Source organism: Brachypodium distachyon, chromosome 2, assembly GCF_000005505.3.
Source record: "Brachypodium distachyon strain Bd21 chromosome 2, Brachypodium_distachyon_v3.0, whole genome shotgun sequence".
Taxonomy (NCBI): Eukaryota; Viridiplantae; Streptophyta; class Magnoliopsida; order Poales; family Poaceae; genus Brachypodium; species Brachypodium distachyon.
In genome coordinates, this window is record NC_016132.3 from 59,086,403 (window position 1) to 59,106,190 (window position 19,788).

General features: G+C 50.6%; 1 long non-coding RNA gene across 3 annotated transcripts; it reads left to right on the forward strand.

The window, feature by feature from the left end:
• Positions 1–1,250: 1,250 nt before the first annotated feature.
• Positions 1,251–7,587, forward strand: LOC104582971. 3 transcript variants are annotated; one of them, XR_002963391.1, is made up of 5 exons: positions 1,251–1,312; positions 2,040–2,439; positions 2,560–2,908; positions 5,774–5,842; positions 6,824–7,587. It is a non-coding gene; the product is annotated as an uncharacterized LOC104582971 (long non-coding RNA). The 3 variants fall into 3 exon arrangements; XR_731081.3 differs by lacking the exon at positions 1,251–1,312 and adding an exon at positions 1,320–1,738; XR_002963392.1 differs by lacking the exon at positions 1,251–1,312 and adding an exon at positions 1,786–1,948.
• Positions 7,588–19,788: the final 12,201 nt, after the last annotated feature.

A 19,788-nucleotide genomic window follows, 5' to 3' on the forward strand; every position in this document is an offset into this window, starting at 1 on the left:
ACCAAGAGCATCAGCATGAGCAGTAGCAAACGTAGCAGGCTTGGAAGCTCGAGGACTTCCATGTCCAAATTGTCTACGCCATCTCTTATAGGCATGGACGTTTGATGCACATATGAGGAAAGTAGATGAATGCCAAAGATATGTCCTATCTTGAACTTGAAGATACAATTTTAATTTGAGTAAATTGCACCCCGCAGGTCCTATAACTATTGGACGTGTGTCAATTGAGTTCTATTTTTTTCAAATTGCATATTTGGACCATAATTCTTTTTAAGTTGTTCACCCGCGGTCCTAAATGAGGCCGAGGTGGCAAGTTGACCACTGCCATGTCGGCCAAGGGTCGTCGGGCGGGAGTTTTCTTGCCGTTTCGGTGGTCTGAAAGTTTGTGGAAACCCCCTTATTAACAATGGAGACTACAGCTGGCAAATTTTCTCTCTCTCTCTCTCTCTCATTCTTCTATCTTTTCCTCCCATTGTTTGTGTCGCCGCTCCCAGCCTCTCCTACCGGCCTGCCATTGGTGAAGTGCCGTGTTGTCAAATAAGGACTATACCTCGTCTCGTGTGTCAATTAGAGATGGACCTAGACAAAGTGTTCTACAAGTGCCCAAATCACCTGGTAATTTTGCTGATTTCTCATTGATTTGCAATTTCCAACGACCCGTCAGTTATCCAGCGTAGCAATCGACTTGCCACCTGGCCGTTCAGCAGCGGCTCAGCCTACTTTAGGACCGCGGGTGAACAACTTAAAAAGAATTAAGGTACAGATATGCACTTTTAAAGAATTAGGACTTATGACACACCTCCAATAGTCATAGAACCTGCGGTGCATTTTACTCTTCTAATTTTAATACTGGTGATCCATTGCACAGAGGGACCTATTAATAGGTCATCAACGTTTCTAATTTTAATATGCTGAAATTAATGGCAATATAAATAAAATATTATGTGATTTACCTTTTGAAAGAATAAAGAAAAGGACGTAAAGACGAAAGACAAATTGTTTTTGGAAATAAGATGAATTCCGAATCCACGGGCCGGAGCCCATATATATCTACCTTTTTCTTCTGGTGCCGCACTCCCGCCCGCCTTCTGGCCCATCTCGCTGCCCTAAGATCCACCAAAAAAAAATCTGGCTGCCCTAGACTCGTCTTCCTCCTCGCGCGAGCGCCCGTCCCGCTGCCGAGCGCCGCCCCAGTCCCCTCGCTCGCCTTCCTCCTCCCACGAGCGCCGCCACTCCTCCCCCTTCCGGCTGCCGAGCGCCGCCCCAGTCCCCTCGCTCGTCTTCCTCCTCGCGCGTGGCGCCTCCACCGCAGGTATCTATCTCCCCTTCGATTCTCTCGCTCACGACAGTTTCTCCTCCCATCACCCCACCAACGGATTCCGCCCTTTAGCCCCCCGTTTCTTCTCCTTAATCTCCCCCAATTCGTAACTGAGGCAAAAATCAAGGTAGGGCGACCGCCCTACTGGGTCCTCCGCCCGTGCTCTCCCATCGCCCGCGTATCTGGATGGGGGGGGGGGGGGGGGGGAGCTCGGGTCCAGCGCCGCCATCACCCAAAAGTCGAGCCCCGTCGCGATTCAGGCACAGTCGCGGTTCGATTTCCGGCGGCCATGGATGGGGATGGCGACCGGAAGACCTCGCATGCTGGTGGAGGCGAGAGGCTGGGTGTGGGGAGCGGTCGGACCTCACGAGTTCCCTACAGCTTCGACACGATTCCTCTCCCTAGCGCCGCCGCCCGCAGGTGCACCCTCCCCCTGCTCATATCTTATCCTCCTGCACCTCCACCTGGGTTTCAGACAGCCCTACTGTGCTCATATGGAGTAGATCCGATTTGTTCCACTCCTCTTCCTCCCACTAGGACCAACAACCACAGATGGGAATGGAATGTCCTTAGGTGCACTGTTAGCAGTTCGTTCATCACCTCTTTCTTGCTCACTTCTTACCAATGAAGGTTTTAGTTTTCTCATTTTGGCGGTATCCATATTGTTTTGTGTCGTGAAAGGTTTTTGTTTTTTGTAATCCCATCTTTCTTTTATTTTCAGGTTTTGCATTTGACAATGGACTAACAGATCCAGCAATACTGTATAAGGCATACACTGATTATGCGTTGGATATGGGCTTAATCACAATATAACAAGATGGGTTATCTCTGTGGAGTGATGATGGTAGAATAGGTGGGGTGGTAAATGTAGGTAATTCTGATGGGATGGTTGGAGCTGTGCTAATCTCTGCTATTGCTGATAAAATATCAATATCAATGATGACATTGGAATATTCTTTAGCGATATCTTATTAAGGCGCTCCCAAGGGAACATGTTGCCTTGGTTTGACCTTTCATTTTGCATTGGATTGTTTACAGGCAGGTTAGGGCTGCCAAAAGGCATGCCTCCTCCATATAGTAGTCCATGAAGTAATTCATATGGAGAACCTAGCAGTGGAAATGTATGAAGCTTTTTTCTGCTGATTACTATTTGTATTTTGTCCACTCTGAATACAGTCTACTAATTAAAAGGTCCATTGGCTTGTTTCATGTAAGTGATTCCATTGTATCTTTTTTTGTAGGTGAAGTATACTTCTGCTCTAATATCATTACTCACTGAGCATGCTGCTGGAAAAATATTTCCATTGCTTTTGGACTATTATGTAACTGTTTCACCAATCCTAGGACATTTTGAAGATGTACTGATGTTTCATGTGGCACTGTAGAACCATGGTTTTGCTGGGTCCTGTCACCAACCAGAAGGGAGAGCTCAAAAAAGTTTAGTGTTCATATGAGTATGCTAGTGGTACTAATGCTGGGTCTACAATCTGGTCACAAGGATCCAGTTCTGCAGCCACGCCTTTCATAAAAAAATTCCTGAAATTCTTATATTGATCTCAGCAAGCACGATTGAGCTTCATACACCATGAGGTTAGTTTTCGGTCTGCATTTCCAGTTTACATTACTATAGTGATATCTTTAGTAACAACTAACAATCTTCTATGTAAACACACGTTGAACCGCTTTTAGCTTTCAAACAAACTTGGATTGCTCATTACCAAGCTAACGATCCACTTTGTGTATGACATAGTTGAGATCGAACAAGTAACACAAATCTGTATTTTATTTATACCATACTGTTACAAGGGGATTTGATTAAAGTTGCAATAGAAATTGCCTTCCAAGTTAACCCTACATATATTCTTCGTATTAAAGCCAGAGCTTTTAATTTCTATTTTCTCTCTCTTAGCTCAAAACAGCTGATTGTCCAATTATCTCTGAGAATCTTTCCAAGTTCTTTTAGGCTCAAGGGTACACATGAAGGCCTACATGCTTTAACTCTATAAAGTTGTGTTTTGTTTGACCACTGGACAAGTCGAAGCAGAAAGGGGTTAGGTTTGACTGTTTCCTTTACTTTAAACTAGGATGCTATCGGGGATTCAGGCCAAAGTGTTATTAATTTTTGATTCTATAAATAAGTGCCATTTTTAGGACCATGTTCACATTGCTGAGTAATCATCTACTCCCTCCATCCAATTTTAAACGTCGTTTTAGGTTTTTATTTATTTCCCAGTTTAAGTGTCGTGTTAGCGTGTAATAAAAGAGCTGGCCAAAAAACTCGTCCGCTTTCAAAAGAAAACACACCGCATGCAGCGCTGGGTGGGGACGGAGCAAGAAGATTGAATGTGGAGAGAGAGGGAGTTGTTACATGCAGGAGAGTTCATTGGTTGGCATGCATGAATTAGTGGGCATCCAGCGCTCACGCGTGCAGTTACTGCATGCATTCAATTGATTGAGTCTATCTAAGCGTTTCCAGCCGCACTATTTACTGGCTAAGATGCATATTTTCCAAAGCATTGAATTGCTCCTTGGTATTTGGGATTTAGCTAAAACGACAAATAAAATGGGAAGGAGGGAGTACATTCCTAGAAGTGTTCTGTCTCAGATTGTTTGCGATTATCCGCATATTCGCCTTTTGGGTTTGTGTGCGCACACGTGCGACTTGCTGATTTTTCCTGCTGTTCTCAATAGGTGTTTATTTAGTTCATTGCCTTCTATTTTCTCATGGGTATCTGGATTCCTTGCCTGATTCTTGATGATCTTGGCAGGAGCAAATAAGATCTTTCACGTTATACCCTGGTCCCTGCCACGCAACTTGGTTTTTATCGCATCTGAAATAGTTAGCATTTTAATGTCATAGATTACTTCTGGCTACATATGTTCTTTTGCCATCTATAAATCACCTCTTAACACCATGTATGATTTTGATGCTCCATGCAGCTCGGCAAAGTGATGCTCCCTAAGTGTTCAGTGCACCAATTAGATCTTTATAGTTTATCCCATGTTTTTCCCACCATATAATTGCACTTAGCTACTCCCTCCATTCCTCAATACAACATGTATAGATTTTTCTCATTTGTTCCACAATACACCTCATTTTTCTCTTGGTACCCGCACCCGGCCAATAACTACTCACATCCATTTATTATTAACCCAATATGAGTGGTCAGGCACTAGAAACGAGAGCTGCCTTGGTCTAAGTGCACAAATCTATATGAGGTGTATTTTGGAATGGAGGGAGTACCACAGTTGGTGTAGTATTTACATGTTACTTCCTATGATGCTTTAATTTGAAAGAATTACGATCGAATGTAGATACCCTTTTGGCTAGCTGAAAACGAGCGGCATAGTTCCAATGAATAAGATACTTCCGATACTTGTTTTGGCTGCTTTGGTGGATAGGCAGTGGCGACTGTCTGCATGTTTCCGTGGTTTTTGATAGTTTACACATTTTTCGTTAGATAGTTTACACATAATATATAGCAGGTAGTAATCGAAATACAAATCTATCAATGAAAAAAGGCAGCATAGAGACACTCCCAGGACTCTGGCAGATACTTGGATTCTGCTCTGGTAGTCTGGATTATCCTTTGCCTCCTAAAATATTTTTCTTATGGCATTTTTTTTAATCATGCGGTGCCTCAACTTGGCATACTCTTTGGGTTCATTCTCCACCACTCAGATTAGACATGTGCCCAGAGATTGAACGTAGTAGCACATGATCTAGCTTCTAAAGCTAAGCGTTCTGACGCTTGCTATAGCTTCCCCTTTGCGTACAATTCTAGACACAGGGCTACAGGTTATCCTGTGCAGGGTTATGTAAATTTCCATGATTCCTATCATGCGTACTTCTGCGTTCTGCTTGAAATAAAAATAAATTTTCCATTTGAATTAAGTAAAATAATTTTTCCTTTTCAAATAACTTTATCATTAATTTCAAACTTGGTTCTTCTCAATTATAGATACGGGCGCGACAACGCACGCTATCATAGTCTAGTTTTAAATAAGAGTTGATTAAAAATCAGTCTTTGTGGATGCCCTAAGCCATTGCCCAACCAAAACAGGGCCTGTGCGTGCTTCATTGAAGCCGTGCTATTGCTCCCTGAAAGTTGGAATTGCAGTTACTGCATGGCAACTCAATCGGGCCAGAAGGAGGTTAATTTTACTTGCTTTTTTTGCTTACGTGGCTAGGAGGTTAAAATTCTACTTGCTTAAACTACTGCTTTTATTAATATTGGGGTTTAGGCATAGACACACTGAACTTAGTTCTGCTCTTGTTTATTACTCCCTCCGTCCCATAGTAAGTATCGCAACTTTGTCTAGATACGCACGTACCTACGCACTAAAACGCCTCTAGATACATGCGAATCTAGACAAAATTGCGCACTTAATATGGTACGGAGGGAGTATTAGAAACTGTCTTATCTTGTTACTAAATCTTACTTTCTGGTGCAGTTTCCTTTGGAGTTCGACCCTTGGGTGCTTCTCTAAAAGCATGTGCAATCTATTTATATAAATATTGAGGTAAGATGTACAACATGTGAACATCATATACTCCCTCCGTTCCAAAATAAGTGGCATGAATTTGTATAAGAATCTATACAAATCCAATCCACTTATTTTGAGACGGAGGGAGTAGATAGTTTCTGTAAGGGTGCTCTTAGTTAATTACTTATGAACCAGCACATAAACTTGATGGCTAGCGATTTAACCTGAAAAATCTCAAATCAGAGCTTAGTCTATTGGGTGTATGAATCGAGGGAAATCAGATTGAATCACCTGATTTGTATATCGTAACTAAGTTTATTATTGCTAAGCACTTACATAGAGTTCCTATCATAGGAGCCAATAAATAGCCTTTCTGACAAACAACGGAGGATTAGACCTACTCCCTCCATTCCAAAACACAACTCATATAGATTTTTCCCATTTGTTCCAAAACACACCTCATTTTTCTCTTGGTACCCGCACCCGGCCAATAACTACTCACATCCATTTATTATTAATCCAATATGAGTGGTCAGGCACTAGAAACGAGAGCTGCCTTGGTCCAAGTGCACAAATCTATATGAGTTGTGTTTTGGAACGGAGGGAGTAACAAGCACCATGAGAATTTCAACCAAAAAAAAAAAAATACTGCCACAAGAAAATGATGTTCGTTCTCCATCACTTGCAATAGTTTGCACTTCATACTTTTGTGCTATGTCTATGATATGTGGTTCAACCAGCGAGTCAGTGGTTGAGTCAGTGAACTACGGAGTGAGCACGTCCAGTTATTTTTCATATATGATATATCTACTATTGGCCTATTTGTTCAGTGATTTCATGTAGCAAGCTAATATGTAGAAAGGATGACTATATCTTTATATGACAATGCTTAAGCGGCTTCTATTTAGTGCAACTTTGTTTCTGTGGTTACTTACGTAGTTTCAGTCAGTATGACAGTTCCAAATGATCTATCTTTTCCTTAAGTAGGGACACGAGTTGACACTGCATTATGAACAGGTTATATCATGAGGCAGAACAGGATCAGGACTTTCTTTCATCTAGAACTGCAACATCTCTTTATGAATTGTTTGTTTTGATAGTAGTATGTCTCCTTAGAACTTTGGGAACTTTGTGATATGTTACCATCTTCAGAGAAATCGTTTGTCAAATTGCTTTGTGATATACCATATTTATCTGAAGGTGCTTTAAAGCTGCTAGAGTTTATGTTCTGAAAATAATGAGAAGCAGGATAAGAATCTTCAGAGTGTGATAGGGTACCTCAAGGTCTAATTGCTGTCAGGAACCTTATCATGTGAACTTTCAATCTGGACAGATATTGCAAGATTGTTTTGCAGGTGCTGCACGGATACCATGATGTATCTCTGATACTGTTGGTCTGATTTGTTGTAAACTGACAATAACATGCCTGGGACATCTGCGAGTGGCAACGTGAGAGTTATCTGTTTTGACTTCTGATTTGGTGGTAGAGTGCCAAAGGAAGCAAACTCGTCATGAATTACAGTTTTATTTTATTTCCGCATTCTTAGTAGAATTGTGAATCACTAAATCAGTTACCTGCTTCTCTTGAGGGTGTTTCCATTCATAAAATACAAGCAGTGGTTTGTCATTTCTATTTCCCATTCACTTACATGAGCTTTAGATTAAACTCTGAAGATGTAATTACAATTTTCACATTCTTGGTAGAATTGTGAAGCACCAAATCAGTTACCTGCTTCTTTTGAGGGTGTTTCAATATATAAAATACAATCAGGGGTTGGTCATTTCTATTTCCCATTCACTTAAATGAGCTTTAGATTGAACTGTTAATTACAGTTTAATACTTCCATAATGGTCCTTTGTGATGTTTTTATGGTCCATTACAACTTTTCTGCTGGAAGTATAATCTACAGTGCTAATCCCTGTTCCTTTTTTGTCATCAAGTATAATCAACTTTTTTTGCTGGAAGTATAACCTTACTGCTTGTAAGAAAGATGTTCCTATGTGTGTTTTGTTCACTAGATTTGCCATTTTTGTGTTTACCATGTAGCTAATAAGCTATTTACCATGGCAAGCATTTCTGAAAGGATTGAAGATTTCACAAATGAAAGACTTGATTCTGTCCTGGAAGTGATTGTAGCTACCGAATCAGCATCAGCTTCTTAAATGGCTACACCTGAAGTTCACGACATATTTTTTTTGACAAGTCAAGTCAACAACATATGGTTCTTCCTCTAATTTCCTGCTCATATTCCTCTACCGCTATTTTGAACTAACGATGAGTTTGATGATTCTAGCCTTGAATTTCATCTGTCAATAACTATTCTCAGGAAACTATTGAAAAAAAGAAAAGAAAGATAAACAATGCACCGTTGTACATTAATGTTTTCTGATTCCCCATAGTTAATGTTTTCTGATCCCCCTACTTTATGTTTTATGAAGTAAGGTGGTTTAGAAACTTCAGCTTTAGTAGCAGAAGTTCAAACTTTATGTCATTATGATAATCTAGCTTTTTCAACTAGCTTTTAACTATTTTTATGTTTGGCTAACGAACTTCTTGCTTTTATATATATTTTTCCATAACAGATTATTAAATAAGTTAAGCACAACATAATTCAACGATGCAAAACTATGACTTAGTAGCAGAAGCATCATAAAGTTCAGCACAACATAATTGTTTCTTCTCTACCAACCTTTATGGATTTAATCTTACTACCAAAAGCATTCCTTTCTTTGTCGTGTATTTGTGATATAAAGTAGTTTACCACGGGCTTGAAGTTGGCATGAAATTGTATAATGAGGTCAAGAAATAGAAATATCGTTTGAAAACCCAAAACACAAGTCTATAGCCCATGAAAAAAACAGTGATTTTTTTATTCAGTTTAGTTACACGACAACTACGACTCAATCGATGACACTCCATGAAGGTTTCGCGGTTGTTTGATTTTTTTTAATTTCCTACGGGAATACAAAGGTCGGTGAGAAGCCGACATGATTTGCATGGTTTTAAATCCGAATTTGCCCGGAACACGAAAAAAATCTGCCAGTCATGCTTGAGATTCATACGGTAGCATGGGAAAAAATTTTGGTCCAATTTCGTGGAGGCCGAAAATTTGCGCTCCCTTTCAAAAAGTCATTTAATGTTAACGCAAAAGGTCTTTTTTTTCGACCCTCAATTTTTTTACACGGCAACTACGACTCAATCGATGAGACTACACGAAGGTTTCGCGGCTGTTTGATTTTTTTTGAATTTCTTACGGGGATACAAAGCTCGGTGAGAACCCGACATGATTTGCATGGTTTTAAATCCAAATTTGCCCGAAACACGAAAAAAATCAGCCAGTCATTTTTGAGATTCATACAGTAGCATGGGGAAAAATTTGGTCCAATACCGTGGAGGCCGAATAAATGCGCGCCTTTTCGAAAAGTCGTTGGATGTAACCCAAACGGTCTTTTTGGAAGCACGTGATTTTTTCGACCGTCACGAAATGTCGTCAATTATTTTACACGTCAACTAAGACTCAATCGATTACACTCCACGAAGGTATCGCGGCTGTTTGATTTTTTTAATTTCCTATGGGGATACAAAGCTCGGTGAGAACCCGACATGATTTGCATGGTTTTAAATCCGAATTTGCTCGAAACATGAAAAAAATCAGCCAATCATGCTCGAGATTCATACGGTAGCATGGGAAAAAAAATTGGTCCAATTCCGTGGAGGCCGAAAAAATGGGCTCTGTTTCGAACAGTCGTTTGATCTACCGAAACGGTCTTTCTGGAAGAACCTGATTTTTTTCGACCATCACGGAATGTTCTCAGTTTTTTACACGCCAACTACGACTCAATCGATGATACTCCATGAAGATTTCGCGGCGGTTTGATTTTTTTTGAATTTCCTACGGGGACACGAAGCTCAGTGAGAACCCGACAAGATGTTCATGGTTTTAGATCCGATTTGCCCGAAACAGAAAAAAAACCAGCCAGTCATGCTTGAGATTCATACGGTAGCATGGGAAAAAAGTCGTTTGTTGCAACCCAAACAGTCTTTCTGAAAGTACGTGATTTTTTCGTCCGTCACGAAATGTCATTTTTTAGGGTACACGGTTTCTTGCATGGCTGGCCGATTTTCTGCTCTCGTGACCCTCGGTACACGGTTTCGTGAAGTTTCGGGCCGGTGCAGCAAAATCAACGTTTTGGCCGTTTTCGTGGGCTATAGACCACGTTTTTTTTGGCTCCCGAGCCGATTTTCCGCTTTCGTGACCCTGGTACACGGTTTCGTGCAGTTTCGGGCCGGTGCAAACAAATCACCGTTTTGGCCGTTTTCGTGAGCTATAGTCCACGTTTTTTGGGTCCCGGGCCGATTTTCCGCTCTCGTGACCCATCGTACACGGTTTCGTGCAATTTTGGGCCGGTGCAGAAAAATCACCGTTTTGGCCGTTTTCGTGGGGTATAGCCCACGTTTTTTGGCACCCACGTCAAAACAGTGATTTTTCTACACCGGCCCGAAACATCACAAAACCGTGTACCGGGGGTCACGAGAGCGGAAAATCAACGCGGGAGCCAAATATGTGGGTTATAGCCCATAAAAACGGCCAAACGGTGATTTTTCTGCAACGGCACGAAACTGGACGAAACGGTGTGCCGAGGGTCACGAGAGTGGAAAATCAGACCGGGACCGAAAAACGTGAGTAGCCCACGAAAACGGCCAAAACGGTGATTTTTTTGCACCGGCCTGAAAATGCACGAAACCGTGTACCGGGAGACTCGACCTTGGAAAATCGGCCCGGGACCAAAAAAATGTGGGCTAGCACACGAAAACGGCCAAAACGGTGACTTTTCCGTACCGGCCCGAAATTGCACGAAACCGTGTACCGGTGGACTCGACCTTGGAAAATCGGCACGGGACCAAAAAAACGTGGGCTATAGCTCACGAAAACGGTCAAAACGGTGATTTTTCTGCACCGGCCCGAAACGGCACAAAACCGTGTACCGGGGATCACGAGAGCGGAAAATCGGCCATGGACCCAAAAAACGTGGGTTATATAGCCCCACGAAAACGGCCAAAACGGTGACTTTTCTGCACGGGCCGGAAACTGCTTGAAACGGTCTACCGGTGGACTCGACCTAGGAAAATCGGCTCCGGAACAAAAAAATGTGGCCTATAGCCCAGAAAAACGGGCAAAACGGTGATTTTTCTACACGAAACCGTGTACCGGGGGACTCGACCTTAGAAAATCGGCCCGGGACCTAAAAAACATGGGCTATCGCCCACGAAAACGGACAAACGGTGATTTTTCTGCACTGGCTCGAAACTGCACAAAACCTTGTACCAGGGGTCACGAGAGCAGAAAATCGGCCCTGGACCCATAAAACGTTGGCTATACCCACGAAAACGGTCAAAACGGTGATTTTTCTTCACCGGAACGAAACTGGACGAAACTGTGTACCGGGGGTCACGAGCGGAAAATCGGCCCGGTACCCATAAAACGTGGGCTATAGCTCACGAAAACGGCCAAAACGGTGATTTTTCTGCACCGGCACGAAACTGGACGAAACCGTGTACCGGGGGTCACGAGAGTGGAAAATCGGCCCGGGACCCAAAAAACGTTAGCATATAGGTCACGAAAACGGCCAAAACGGTGACTTTTCTGCACCGGCCCGAAACTGCACCAAACCGTGTACCGGGGGTCACGAGAGCGGAAAATCAGCCGGGGACCCAAAAAACGTGGGCTATACCCACGAAAACGGCCAAAACGAAGATTTTCAGCACCGGCCCGAAACTGCAGTAAAACGTGTACCGGGGGTCACGAGAGCGGAAAATCAGCGCGGGACCCAAAAAACGTGGGCTATACGCACGAAGATGGCCAAAACGGTGATATTTCTCCACGGGCCCAAAACCGCACGAAACCGTGTATCGGGTCACGAGAGCGGAAAATCAGCCCAGAACAACAAAAACGTGGGCTATACCCACGAAAACGACCAAAACGGAGACTTTTCTGCACCGGCCCGGAACTGCACGAAATCGTGTACCGGTGGACTCGACCTTGGAAAATCGACCCGGGACCAAAAAAACGTGGGCTATAGCGCACGAAAACGGTCAAAACGGTGATTTTTCTGCACCGGCCCGAAACTACACCAAACCGTGTACCGGGGGTCACGAGAGTGGAAAATCGGCCCGGGACCAAAAAACGTGGGCTATAGCCCATGAAATCGGTCAAAACGGTGATTTTTCTGCACCGGCCCGAAACCGCACGAAACCGTGTACCTGGTGTCACGAGAGCGGAAAATCGGCCCGGGACCCATAAAACGTGGCTGATAGCACACAAAAACGGACAAAACGGTGATTTTTCTGCAGTTGCACGAAACTGGATGAAACCGTGTACCAGGGGTCACGAGAGCGGAAAATTGGCCCGGGACCCAAAAAACATGAGCTATAGCCCACGAAAACGGCCAAAACGGTGACATTTCTGCTTCGGCCTAGAAATGCACGAAACAGTGTACCGGTGGACTCGACCTTGGAAAATCAGCCCACAAAAACACCCAAAACGGTGATTTTTCAGCACCTGCACGAAACTGGACGAAACCGTGTACCGGGGGTCACGAGAGCGGAAAATCGGCTCGGTACCCAAAAAACGTGAGCTATAGCCCACGAAAACGGCCAAAACGGTGACTTTTCTGCACCGGCCCGGAACTGCACGAAACCGTGTACCGGTAGACTCGACATGGGAAAATCGGCCAGGGACCAAAAAACCGTGGGCTATATATATAGCCCACGAAAACGGTCAAAACGGTGATTAATCTGCACCGGCCCGAAACTCGACAAAACCGTGTACCGGGGGTCAGGAGAGCGGAAAATTGGCCCTTCCGGGTAGTGCAGGTGACCAGGCCGGGGGCTGTCCGGCTGGAAACCGAAGACGGCTTGCCGGTGACCAATAGTTGGACTATTGAGCACTTGCGCAAGTTCTACCCGTGAAGCGGCGGAGCCCGACCCTCAGGTGATGCCGCCGATGCATACCTCTCGAACTAGTGTAGCCAGGCAGCCCCGTGTGTAAACCACTAGTTATTGTGAATAAAGATAAGTGTTTCGCCCCTAAGCTTTGAATTCGCCTTGTTTATTCGCATGTTCCTCTGTCTTCTGTCTCCTGCTTTAAGTGCACACAAGTGTCTTTCCATACTTGTATGTGAGCGGGGGGCTATTGGAGAGTTGAAAACATAAACCCGTTGTCAGATCGTTCCGGCACGGGGCATGCAGTTGCCGGACTGCCCGCAACGTGCATCACTGGACGTGCAGTTGCCGGGCTCCCCGCAACGTGCACCGCGCAGTCGCTGGGCCTGGGAAATGAATGCTCATATCCAAGTTGGGCATCGACCCCTTTGTGCCCGGGGGCTGGGAGGCAGGAGGAGTTTGTCTGTGTTACTTTGTGTATTTTTGTGAATTTCGAAAAAAAATTGCAACACCTCAGGCCTGGTAAGAATCTAACCTGCAGGAAAGGGTGGAATCTTGTGCACTGTGAAGCCCGTGGGCTGCCCACGGGTCGCGGCATGCACCGGTGCCTTGTGGTGCGGGACGACCGCAACACAAGAGACTCACTGCACTCCGAGGCTTCTGACCTGGGAGGGTGCCGCCACGTGTACCACAGTTGCCTGGCATGCATGGTGGCGGAGACTGTACTGCGTTTCAAGGGAGGGGTGCCACGGGTGCTGTGCGGATCCATCGCGCGCAGTGGCAAACCCCCCACCCGCGCCTATAAAAGGCACGCCCCAGCCACGGAACGGCTCAGAGCAAAGCTGAGTAAGGGGCCGTTAAGGCGGGCGGTGCCACGGAGGCGCGATGGTGGTGCATTCCATCAGCGCTTAGCACCGACGGGTGCCCTGCCCTCTCGCGCTTACCGCATCACCCCATCGAGCCCGCCCCGAGGGGCGTCGCAAAGGCACGGTGGGAGTGCATGCCATCAGCGTGCGCCGATGGGTGCACTGCCGCCGTGCTCCTGCCGCGCCTCCTCAAGCAGGTGGCTCCTGGGCGAGGGTCGCCGCAGAGGCACTGTGGTGGTGCATCCCATCAGCGTCCGGCGCTGAGGGGGTGCATTGCCGCAGTGCCCTTGCCGCGTCCCTCCATAAGAAACCTCCGCAAGGAGCAGGGGCTGCCGCGGAGACACTATGGTAGTGCATGCCCTCCGTGCCTTGCGCCGACGGGTGCACTATCATAGTGGCTCGGCCACATTACCCTTGAGAGAGCCTTATTTCAGGCGCGGGTCGTTGCAAGGACGCTGTGATGGCGCTTGTGTCAGCGCCCGCCGCCCATTCCGGCCCATCACCACGTCACTGCCACGGCCCTCGAGCAATTTTGCTCCCGGGCAACGAGGGCTGTTACGCCCCTCGGGACGAGCTCCCTAGAAAAACCCGGTCTCCCCAGTTGCGGGCGCTGTCGCCGGGAGGCTATAACTTCCTCGCCACCCGTGCCCGCCGCTCGGGGTGGGGCGCAGCTGGCGACGAGGACGTTATGGCCGTCTTGCGGCTGCTCCCGGGGTGGAGTCCTCCTAGGCCAGGGTCCCTCCCTGAAGGTGAGGGTTGCTGCGTGAGCGTGGTGGTAGCATCGTCGACGGCGGTTACCCTTGGCGGCGATCCTGCCCCCGCGCTCCTGCCGCATCCCTCAGAAACAGTTTTTCTTGAACAGGTACCCGAGGTGGGTCCCTACCAAGGCAGTGCTCCAGGCGCTCTTTTCCGCCAAGCGTCACGAGACATTGGATTGAACGGAAAAGCTAAGTGCCTGAACATGAACGCTGAATTCGCTAAGAACTTAACGAAATTGAGCGATTGTCTCGTTAGGTGTGGCCCCAGATCCTGCACGTAGCCGGAGTGTTAAAAGCACGCTTGCGGGGGGAGTGCGCTCCCCGTGTGGCTTCGCGGGTCCGTCCCGGAAGGGGACGGCTTGGAGTAGTTACCCCGCAAGTGGAGTGGCTCCCCGCTACCGCTTGGCCCCAGGTCGGCACCGCGGGTCCGTCCCGGGTCCCTGGTCAGGTCAAGTGTGAGGCACGCGAGTCCCCTGCAACACAAGGCAAAATGCGCAAAGGCTAAAAGGGCCACCCCGCTAGACAACACCGGGAACAATGAACATGTCGAAAAACTTCATTGACTAAGAGTCGAATGATTACATGGCCTAATCCGAAGTATAATTGTTCAAACCGCGCTAAGCGCCACACTTGCAGGGAAAGCAAACAAAAGAAGATACATCGGGAAGCAGCAAGCACGGCTGGGTGCTGCGGCAGCTAGTTGCCGCCGTCTTCGGCCGGGGGGTCGGCGGGGAGATCTGGCTCCGGCTTCATCTGCATCCGCTCGACCACCTCGTCAACGAACTGGCGCACTGCTTGGGTGTGCGTGGGCTCGTCCTCGCTGTCGGACCAAGCGTCCAGCAGGGACTCGAAGGGAAACTCCGGGTCCCAGAGATGAATCCGCGGGAGGATCGTCCCGGCAACCTCCCGAGCGCAGTTGGCGACTTCGTTGGCGCCGTACTGGGCGATCCAGATGTCGAGCGCCCCAAGCTTCCCCACCAGATCGGAGAAGAAGGAGATCAGCGTCGTGACATCTGTCCCGTCCACTTCCGCCGCCTGCAGCTCGAACTTGGGCAGCAGGTCGCGCAACGACTGGGCGATCTTCAGCAGCTTATCGGTCTCGATTTTCCGCTGACCAATCAGCGTGCCGTGATGAAGCCAGGCATTGATGGCAGCCTCCTTGGCCTTGCTGAGGCGGCCCGCCAGCTTCTCGAGCTCTGTGGCCTTGGCCACATTGTCCTCGCTGGCCTTGACGAGCTCCTCCCGGACGGCGGCCAGCTCGGTCTCAAGCCTGGCCGCTCTGTCCTTGGCGAAGCCGAGCTCGATCTCGTGCCGAGCCGCCGCTCCCACCGCATCTTGGGCCTCCAGCTGCCGGTGGAGCTCGGCCTCCAGGACCACCGACTCCCGGGCGTCCTCCAGGGCTTGCCGGGCCAGCCGCGCCTCCTCCTCGGCGAGGCGCGTCTCCTCGCGCAGCCGAGACAGCTCTCGCCGCTCTCTCTCCATGGCCTCCCGCACCTCGCCAAGTTGGTTCTTGGCGGCAGCGTGATGCTCCCTCACCTCGTTGAAGGAGGTGACGAAGGCCTGTTGCTGGTCCCTAATGGCATCCAGGAACCGGTGCCCCCGCTCGAAGATGCTCGGATCCCAGGTGAGGGGGTTCCAAGCGACCCCGGCGAGGGTGCCGAGGTCGGTACCGGGGAGAGCAGCCGAGGATGATGAAGCCCCCGCTGCCGATGTGGGGCTGTGCGCGAGGTCGCCAGCCTGCTCCCAGGGGTCTTGCTGTCCTTCCTCGGCAATTTCCCCTGCGCCGGCGCCCAGGGGCCCCGGGGCAGGGGAAGCCTCCCTGCTCCCGGCGGGGGCTGTCCCCTACTGGGCGGCGGGTGAGCCCGCGCCAGTCGCGTCCGCAGCTGCGGGCGCGTCACCGGGCGCCGTCACAGCGGCGGCGGTGTCCACCGCTGCCCCTGTCTCCGCCGCTGCAGGGCTTGACGTGAGAGCCGATTCCGGCTCCACCTCCGCCCCCCCGACTTGGACGACCGGGTCAAGATCGACCACGGTCGCGCCCGTTCCAGGTGTGGGCGCACTTGTGCCTGCAACGATGAGAAGCATGAGGATCGGCGAGTGATGGAGCTGTCAAAAACAGACAAAGGTGACCGGGATGGTTACCCTGCGCGGCTGTCGGGCTTGCGGGGGGAGCCTCCCCTGCCTCGCCTGCCAGCGGGAGCATCCAAGAGGCTTGCCGCGGGTGAGCTGCCGCTCACTGCAAAAAAAAAGGTACGTTCATGAGTTTGGCCAACAAAATATTGCAGTTGCGGAGAAGTAACGAAGATTATACCGGTTGCCGGCCCTGCCTCCGTGGGAGCTGGGCCGTCAGGTGGCGCGATCGCGTCGCTACCAACCCCTGCGACGGTGGGGTCAGCGGTGCCGCTCACATCGGCGCACGCCCTCTTGCTTGGTGTGCCGGGCGGGGAATCGCTCCTCGCCCTCTTGCTGGCACCCGCCGGCGAGTTGGACTTCGGGAGGTTACGCCGGAGCGCGAAGCCCCGGAAGACTCCCCGAGCGGGCAGTGCCATGGGCGCCCGCTGAGTCGTCGTGACCCGGAGAGTCCCGGGTGTTGACGGTGATGCCGCAGCAGTGTCGGGAGCCGACCTTGGGGAGGCTCCCGCTACTGGGGCGAAGGCTGTTGCCGAGACTCCGGCGACCCCTGCGGACGCGGGCGCTGCCGGAGTACCGGCGGGCGCCCCGGGACCGGCTGCCCCCACGGTGCTGACGGCAGCCGCTGAGGCAGAGGCCGCCGCTGAGGCACTGGCGACCACTATGGCCGTGGATGCCACCGAGGTGCCGACGGACGCCCCTGAAGCAGCCGCTGCCGCAAGGTTGGTGGTCGCTGCCGGGGCGGATCTCGCCGTTGAGGAGATGGCAGTGGCTCCTGCAAACGCCATCGATCTCCTCACGATCAGGGGCGCGCTGTCGCGGCTTTCGTCGTCGTCGTCCACGGCTACGACCTCCGGGGACGCAACCGCCTGGTCCGCCTCGTCGTCTAGCAACTGGAGGGAGGGCCAGCTGGGCTCAGATCCGCCCCCGCTCTCCTCGAGCACTTGCTTCTTGCGGGGTGCTTGCGGGGAGTGTGCAGGACCCGGATGGGGGTGTAGTCCATTAATCCCCACTCGTTGCAGGGCAGGAAGGTGCCAACGATATCGCTGAGCGCCTTGACGCCGGCGTGAAGGGAGGAAACCCCCGACGGGAACTCCGTTGATTGGAAGATCTCGCCGGAGATCCCCCTCACCCCCGTCCTGAGGGTCTCCAAGTCCACGCCGTCCTGCTGGAGGTACATCACGCGGGCCGGGAGCGTAGCTGCAGCGGGGCTATACGCCGATGGACGAAGGTGCGTGCCACGTCCACGTCGGTGAGCCCCGCTAGCCGCAGCGCCTTGAAATTCTCCACGATGGGGAGGAGGTCGGCGTCGCGGTGGTACCTATCCTGCCAGCCGTTCTGGGGTTGCGGCAGCTCCGTCGACGACTGGATGAACTCCTGGGGGTCCTCCATCCGAACCCAACACCAATCGCTCTGCCACTCCTTTTCAATCCTTTTCCCCGACCGGACGATGAACTCGGACTTCATCTGGTCGCGGGCGCGGAATACCACCCCCGACGACATCGCCTTCGCGTTGTCAATTCGGGTGTAGAAGTAGTGGCGGAAGAGCCCCACCGACGGCATCACCCCCATGAACGCCTCGCGGAGGAACTGGAAGGTGACGAGGAGGAATAGCGACGTGGGGTGGAGCTGCGCCACCCGCAGCTGGTAAGACTCCATCAGTGCGTGGAGGAATAGTGAGAAGGGCGGCACCAGGCCGCAGAGGAGGAAGCGCGCGAACACCCGGAAGTCGTTGTCCTGGTGCTCGACGCCCGCCGGGAAGATCAGCGTCTCCCCGTGCTCGTTGAAGTTGGAGGTGACGGCGTGCCGGAGCTTCCCCAGCGCCTCGCCGTTGTAGCCGGGGCGGAAGAAGGCGACCGTGGCCCGCATCTCCCGCCTCTTCTGGTCCTTGGCGGCGGCCGCCTTGGTTCCCGCCTCACTCTTGCTGGCCACGGCTTTCTTTGAGACCTGAACCTCCTTCCCCTTTCTGGTGGTGGGGGGCGCCATGGAAAGCAAGGGCGAAAGCTAGCAGGAGCGCAGGGATGCGAGATGTGGAAGGGGATGAAGACGAAGGCTATGGGGGCCAAGTGTTTTTTTCCCCTTTTGGCAACAGTAATAGCTTTATAACGCCCGACCGTTTGGTAACGGCCGCTTCCGTACCCTACGGGTGCGCGGGGATAACTCCTAATCATTAGGAGTAATGCGTGGAGTGGCCTTAACTTCCCTATTTAGGGGGGGGGGGGGGTTAGGGCGGAAATCACGCGCCCACTACTCCGTTTGTAACGGCGCTGTACACGGGGCAGCGAAGGGACGCGGGCCCGCGACAGATCGGGGCCCACATGTCGGTTAAGGGCGTAACCCAGCAACCGACCTGGGGGAGACTCTTCCGGGAACAGGTGATGGTGGCCCACGCCCGGGGGCTACTGTCGCACCCGTGGCACCCGGGGTACCACCGCTGCACGATGCGTGGGCCCCGTCCTCGAGTTCCCGGGAAGGTTTTTCATCCTGGGAATATTCCCGCCTGGGCACCTCCTAGGAAGCCGCTTCCCGGGGTGAGGGTCCCGGGTGCGTTGGGCCCGGGCGCTTCCCGGGGAGCGACTTGCCGGGACAGGGAGTTCCCGGGCGCCTGCCCCCGCCTCAAGCGTGGGGTCCAGTAGGCAGATCAACAGCGCCACGCGGGCGCGTGGCGGGCGTGGGGTGCGTGGCCCCACCGGGACAAGGAGTAAGGCGCACGGCTCATTAAATGAGCCGACCGACGGGGCGTTACCCGTCCGATCAAGTGAACAGTGGCTGTCCAATCCTACTCTAGGGTTTTAAACCCCTAGCGGCGGAGGTGGCATCCATGCGCGCCACCAGCTCACCGGGGGGGAGTTGTATGCCTCTCTGCTCGACTCTTGTAGCCCATGCACCGTGGCACCTGTGGCATCCCCTTGAGTATAAAAGGAGGACCCCCGCCAACGGTCAAAGGGGTTGGGTTCAGTTGGACTCTCAGTTGGCTCCAGTAGGCAGTAGGGTTCGGTCGAGTTCGATCAGCCCACAGTTAGGCTCTAGCATTAGCAGAGGATAGTAAGGAGCATCTAGCCAAAGGGAGAGGGTACCCGGGAACTTACCCGGCAACCTGTAAACACTTGATTCTAAACCAATACCAGCTCAGACAAGCAGGACGTATGATTTTACACCTCCGGGTGGCCCGAACCTGGGTAAAAACGTGCGTGTATCTGTTCTTTGATTAGCGCGCACTTTTAGTGCATCATTTCGCCGGCCCCGCAGGGCCTCATCGGCCGAGCCGGTGATCGCGGGGGCGAACCC